Source organism: Megascapheus bottae, chromosome 11 (assembly GCF_031878675.1).
Source record: "Megascapheus bottae isolate mThoBot1 chromosome 11, mThoBot2.hap1, whole genome shotgun sequence".
Lineage (NCBI taxonomy): Eukaryota > Metazoa > Chordata > Mammalia > Rodentia > Geomyidae > Megascapheus > Megascapheus bottae.
Window position 1 is genome coordinate 624390 of NC_143519.1, and position 5319 is coordinate 629708.

Here is a 5319-nt window from a genome sequence, read left to right on the forward strand (position 1 = left end):
ATCAATACATTTATTTATTTTATTATTTTTTTTTGATGGGTCATGGGGCTTGAACTCCGCCTAGGCACTGTCCCTGAGCTCTTCAGCTCAAGGCTACCGCCCTACCCTTGAGCCAAGCCCCACTTTCCATTTTCTAGAGGTTAATTGGAGATAAAAGTCTCAAGTCCTTTTGTGCCCAGGGTGGCTTTGAACCTCGATCCTCAGATCTCAGCCTCTTAAGTGGCTAAGAGTACAGGTGTGAGCCACCACGCCCAGCTTAATTTTCTTTTTTTTTTTAAATCACTGAACTCAGGTCCATCTCTTTCCCTGTGTAAAGACCTAAAATTAAACATTACAGATATCTAGAAAGAGTGGCACAAGCAGGATCCTGAAGTCACATTTTGGTGATTGAGTGGAGGGGAGTCTTGGTGCTGGAAGGAAACACTAAAGCCAAGGGATACAGGAGATGCAGCCCACAGCAGAGCCGACAAGAACACTGTCTGAGAAGCAGGGTGACTTCTGGCCACATGAGTTATGCTCAAAATGAAATAAAAAGCTGTTTTCAGCTGGGCATGGTGGCTCACATCTGTAATCCTAGCTACTCAGGAAGCTGAGATCTGAGGATCATAGTTTAAAGTCAGCCCAGGCAATGAAGTCTATGAGACTCTCATCTCCAATTAAACACTAGAAACCCAAGTGGTACTGTGGCTCAAGGGGTACAGCGGTAGCCTTGAGCTGAAGAGCTCAGGGAGACAGTGCCTAGGCCCAGAGTTCAATCCTCATGACTGACAAAAAAGAAAAAAAAAAATTGCCATGTGTGGGATCTGGCTTAAAGAAAACATCAGCATTATACCACCCACTACTCAAATAAAGTCTCCAGAATTCCTACACCCAGAACTTCCTCTCCTCAAGGCCTGCTTCCTAAAACACAAACCTGTACTTTAATTTCACTGCTAACCACAATTCTAATAAATTTAACAAGAAAAAGCAGAAGTGGGAAAAATAATATGGCATTTCTAGAGATTTGAACCAAGAAGGAAGTAGAAGCAATAATTACAAAAACAAACATAAGAACTCAAAAAGCAGAAATGGAGCTCTGGCTCAAATTGCAGAATGTTCACCTAGAGCACAAAAAAGCTCAGGCCCTGAGTTCAAACACCAGAACTAACATAAAAAACAAAAAGCAAACATCCAAAAGACCTTCAGACCAGCCTATTAAGGGAAGGATAACCAGTCCAGTGCTCTTCAACAGATCTTAAAAATAATAAATACTATACTACACAAAAGAACAGTCACTGTTAGCTCTCAGGTGACAACTAAGTCACGAAGAAACAAATATTCTTTTTAAAAAGTGTTTGATTTCATCATGTCTTAGGTGTAGCTACTGAAAGGCAAAGCAAATGGACTTATGGGGGCTGTACTCAGCTCATGTTCTAGTCAGGAAAAGGAAGAATATGCTATAGCAGTGATTTGGCTCAAGTTTGGGTCAACACAACTCCAATTGCAAGTTACCACCTTAAAAACAAACTGACCATTTCCTCCTACAGAGCAGCACACCTGGTCTGTTATCTTAAGGCCTCAATTTGTGGCCAAGGTTAACCTGTTCTAAAAGAAATTCACTGCCAACTTTGGAAATGCAAGGTTAGGCTTCCTCAGTACAAAAATAGAGACTTGCGATGCTTTATTTGTGCCTGAGAAAAACACTTGCAACACAGTCTGTGTGTGGTTTAATTCTTAATTCTAGTTTCCTTCCTCAACCTCCTCCTAAAGCTAAAAAGTCATTCTGTAGTTAATCTTTGTAAGAACCCTAAGGATTTCAGTTGTGGTTACATTAGTACTTTCCACTGAAACATACACATGAAGTTGAACTGATAAACGAACACCATAACTAAAATTATTTATTGTTGTATTTGGTAGATCCGGTTGTGATAACAGAGAAGCCACCACTTAAATGGGTGCATTTGGTGTCTTTGTTGTGGCAGGGGACTTCAGTCACGGAGTCCTGGTACCCTGAATACAACTAACACAGTTTATGTGGCCAAAAATCACACAGGGTGCACGGAATTAATCTTAACCAAGGAGAAAGCAAATCAGATGTGAATACAGAGTATGTAAGAAACCACTGAACACTCAAATCTAACAAAGATGTTAAATGTAAACCAATGCAAATTAAATGTGCACACAATCAAAGGAAATCAAGAACTAATCATCTAAAGATTAGGACTTTTCTGGAATTTACCAACTCAAAACACATTTTTAAACTAAAAAATGTCCTTTATTATGATGGCCTTTTACTTAGTCCCAGTCTTCTTACTTCATTACTAGCTACCCCTTTTTCATAAGCTCATTTCTTTTTCATAAGCTCATATCAACCTCAAACCTGTCCACAAGACTATATGGACTACTATAGTATATTCCTCTTAAATCAGTAAAGATTTTTAATTTCACCGTCATTTTGTTATTGCTATTTTAAATCATTAAAAAGACATTTTAGCAGGATACAGTGGCTCACGCCTGTAGTCCTAGCTACTCAAGAAGCTGAGATCTGAGGATCTCAGTTCAAAGCCAGCCCGGGCACTGAAGTCTGTGAGACTCTTCAATTAACCACCAGAAAACCAGAAGTGGCGCTGTGGCTCAAAGGGTAGGGCGGTAGCCTTGAGCTGAAGAGTTCAGGGACAGTGCCTACGCCCAGAGTTCAAGTCCCATGACTGACAAAAAACAACAACAACAAAAAGACACACTAGAAGTGGTACTGTGGCTCAAAGCTAGCCTTGAGCAAAGGAGCTCAGGGACAGTGCCCAGGCCCCAAGTTCAAGTCCCACAACTGACAAATATATATATATACTTTGGATTTCTAGAATACTGAAGTTTAGGTGTAAAGGGTATGATTACACTTCTGTAAGCCATCAAGCACTCCTGAAGAGGAACCAAATTTAGCTACCTGTGTATTTCACTAATGGCTATCTCACAGGTACTGACTGAAATGGAGAAGGAACATCTCCCTAGTGGCTGATCCCCTTCTTAGAGCCATTGCCTGGTTTAGTCAAGTGAGCCCAGGCAATGTTCCCAGAATGGGAGAGGCAAGGTTTCTTTTTCTGTGGGAGGATGGGTATGGGGACTAGAGTTAGAACTTGCTAAGCAGATGCTCTACTACTTAGGCTATGCCCCAGGTTTGGTTTTGCTTTAGTTATTTTTCAGGTATTATCTTGCTTTTGATTAGGCCAGCCTTGTCTGTGATCCTCCTACTTATGCTTCCTGAATAGCTGAGAACACAGGCATGTAACACTACACCCAGTTTATTGGTTAAGCTGGAGGTTCCACTAACTTTTTACCTGAGTGGGCCTGCAAGTTCAGCAATATAGGCAAGAGAAGGAGATTGATAAAATGGAGGAAAAGTTTCAATGGAAAGGATCTCCCTAGATCTCCTTTGTTGAAGACAAATGCTACTGTAGGTTCTAAAATATATTCCTTAAGAGTACTTATGATCCCACAAACACAAGTGGCAGCTGCTAAAAACAGAAACATTTTCCATAAATGTAGTATTCTTTTCTTGTGAAAGAATTAAGAGAACAAGAAAAAGACTATTTAAAAAGCTTTAAAGTACTTGTTGCTTTTAGGAAAAGCAAGAACTTCATGAGTTAATCCAGTCATAACACCACTTTTGGCAAGCTGGTACTACAGAAGATCAGTAAAATGTCCTAATCCATCAGATTAACATGCAGATGCTGACAAAAGAGTAAACCACGGTGTCTTGATGGAATCCAAAGGCATGTTCAAACACCTATTGCATTTGTTCAGGTGATACCAAGTGAGATCCACAATGAGCAAAACAGACCACAGGAAAAGCTGCATGCCATCTGCTTGTTTAATTCTTCAGAGCCAGAAGAGCAAACAAGGAAGAGATAAAGGAGGCTTCTGAGAAAGAGCCGAAAAAGAAGCAGTAAGTATTCTCCAGCTGTTGGCCATGTGACAGGATGTTTTTCTTCTTGAGTGGAAAAAGTGGCTGCAGGAGGCTAGCGTGGTGAGACTGACAGAATGTGTTAGGGTCTTTTGGCCCCTATCAACCTAGAAGACAGTTACCCCCGGGAGAATTTACAGCTAAGGTACAGACTAGGCTGCCCAAGGCATTTTTGCAAACTCAACTGCTGCCTTTTACACCTTTACAGCTCTGTCAATGTAGGTCACCGTGTGGCAGGGCTCTACATGTTCCCTGAAAATAATCATCTCAGGCAGGATGTCCGTTACTGGATAGTCTCTGGGCACAAGGAACTGCACAAACAGATCAGAGTCCGTGAAGCCCGGGAAGGAGAGCCACGAGGAAAGACGACCCTGGAAAGGAGAGCCCCCCCCTCCCGCCCCGAAGGAGCGAGCTGCAAGCCAGCCGCCCCCTGGCCCAGGAAGGGGCGAGAGAATTCTTGAGAAGGAACTCGATGTGCACCCGTTCACCTCCACCCCCTGTACAGAGAATCCGCACGCCAAGGAGGCTCGGGAAGGAGCCGGGGAGGAGGGAGGCCCGGGGGGAGGAGGAGGGAGGCCCGGGGGGAGAGGAGGAGGGGGGCCCCGGGGGGGGGAGGGCGCCCGGGGGGGGGGAGGAGGGAGGCTGGGGGGGGAGGAGGGAGGCTCGGGGGGGGGGGAGGAGGGTGCCCGGAGGCAGGAGGGAGGCCGGGGGGGGGGGGGGAAGAGGGAGGCCCGGGGGGAGGAGGGCGGCCCGGAGGGGGCGGGCGTCCTGGGGGGGAGGAGGAGGGCGCCCGGAGGCAGGAGGGCGCCCGGGGAAGGAGCCCCGGGGAAGAGGCCCCCCTCCGGAAGGGAGCCACCCCCGGGCAGGGAGGTCCGGGAGCCGAGCCTCACCCCTCGGGGAAGCTCGGGAAGCCGGGGGCCTCGGAGGCCTCCGGAGGGAGTCGGGGCCGGCGCGCTCACCAGGGCCGGGGAGGCCGCGCGTGGGACGAGCCGCCGAAGCATCTCCAGCCCGGACCCGGGGCTCCGCGGCGCCGGGAGCTGAAGGGCGGACGCCGGCATCCCGCTCCGGGGGACCCGACCCGGCCCCGGACGCCGCCGCCGCGCCCCTCCGCAGCCCGGGGGGCGGGACCGGGCGGCCCCTGCGGTCCCCCGCAGCGCCCCGCACGACGGGGTGGCGGCCCTCCCGGTCCCCGAAGCTCCTCCCAGCGGGCGAGCGGGAGCTGAGGGAGCGGCGCGCGGTGCGCCGCCGGCAGCCGGACGCCGAGCCTAACCTTGGCGGGAGCCGCAGCCTGCGCCTGCGCAGAGGCCGGGAGTCACGTCGCGTCCGGTGTGCGCCTGCGCGGAAGGCCGGCCGCGCGCCGTGTGCGCCTGCGCGGAGCGCGG

The 5319-nt window shown here is 48.5% G+C and overlaps 1 protein-coding gene across 1 annotated transcript in view; it reads right to left on the bottom strand.

Annotated features, from left to right (window-relative positions):
• Slc9d1 (solute carrier family 9 member D1) overlaps positions 1-5201 on the bottom strand; it is a 37376-nt gene extending 32175 nt beyond the window's left edge. Inside the window, exon 1 of the mRNA XM_090341847.1 lies at positions 4897-5201. The gene's annotated coding sequence lies outside the window, so the exon portion shown is untranslated. The remainder of the gene's footprint in view (positions 1-4896) is intronic.
• Between the last annotated feature and the right edge of the window lie 118 nt (positions 5202-5319).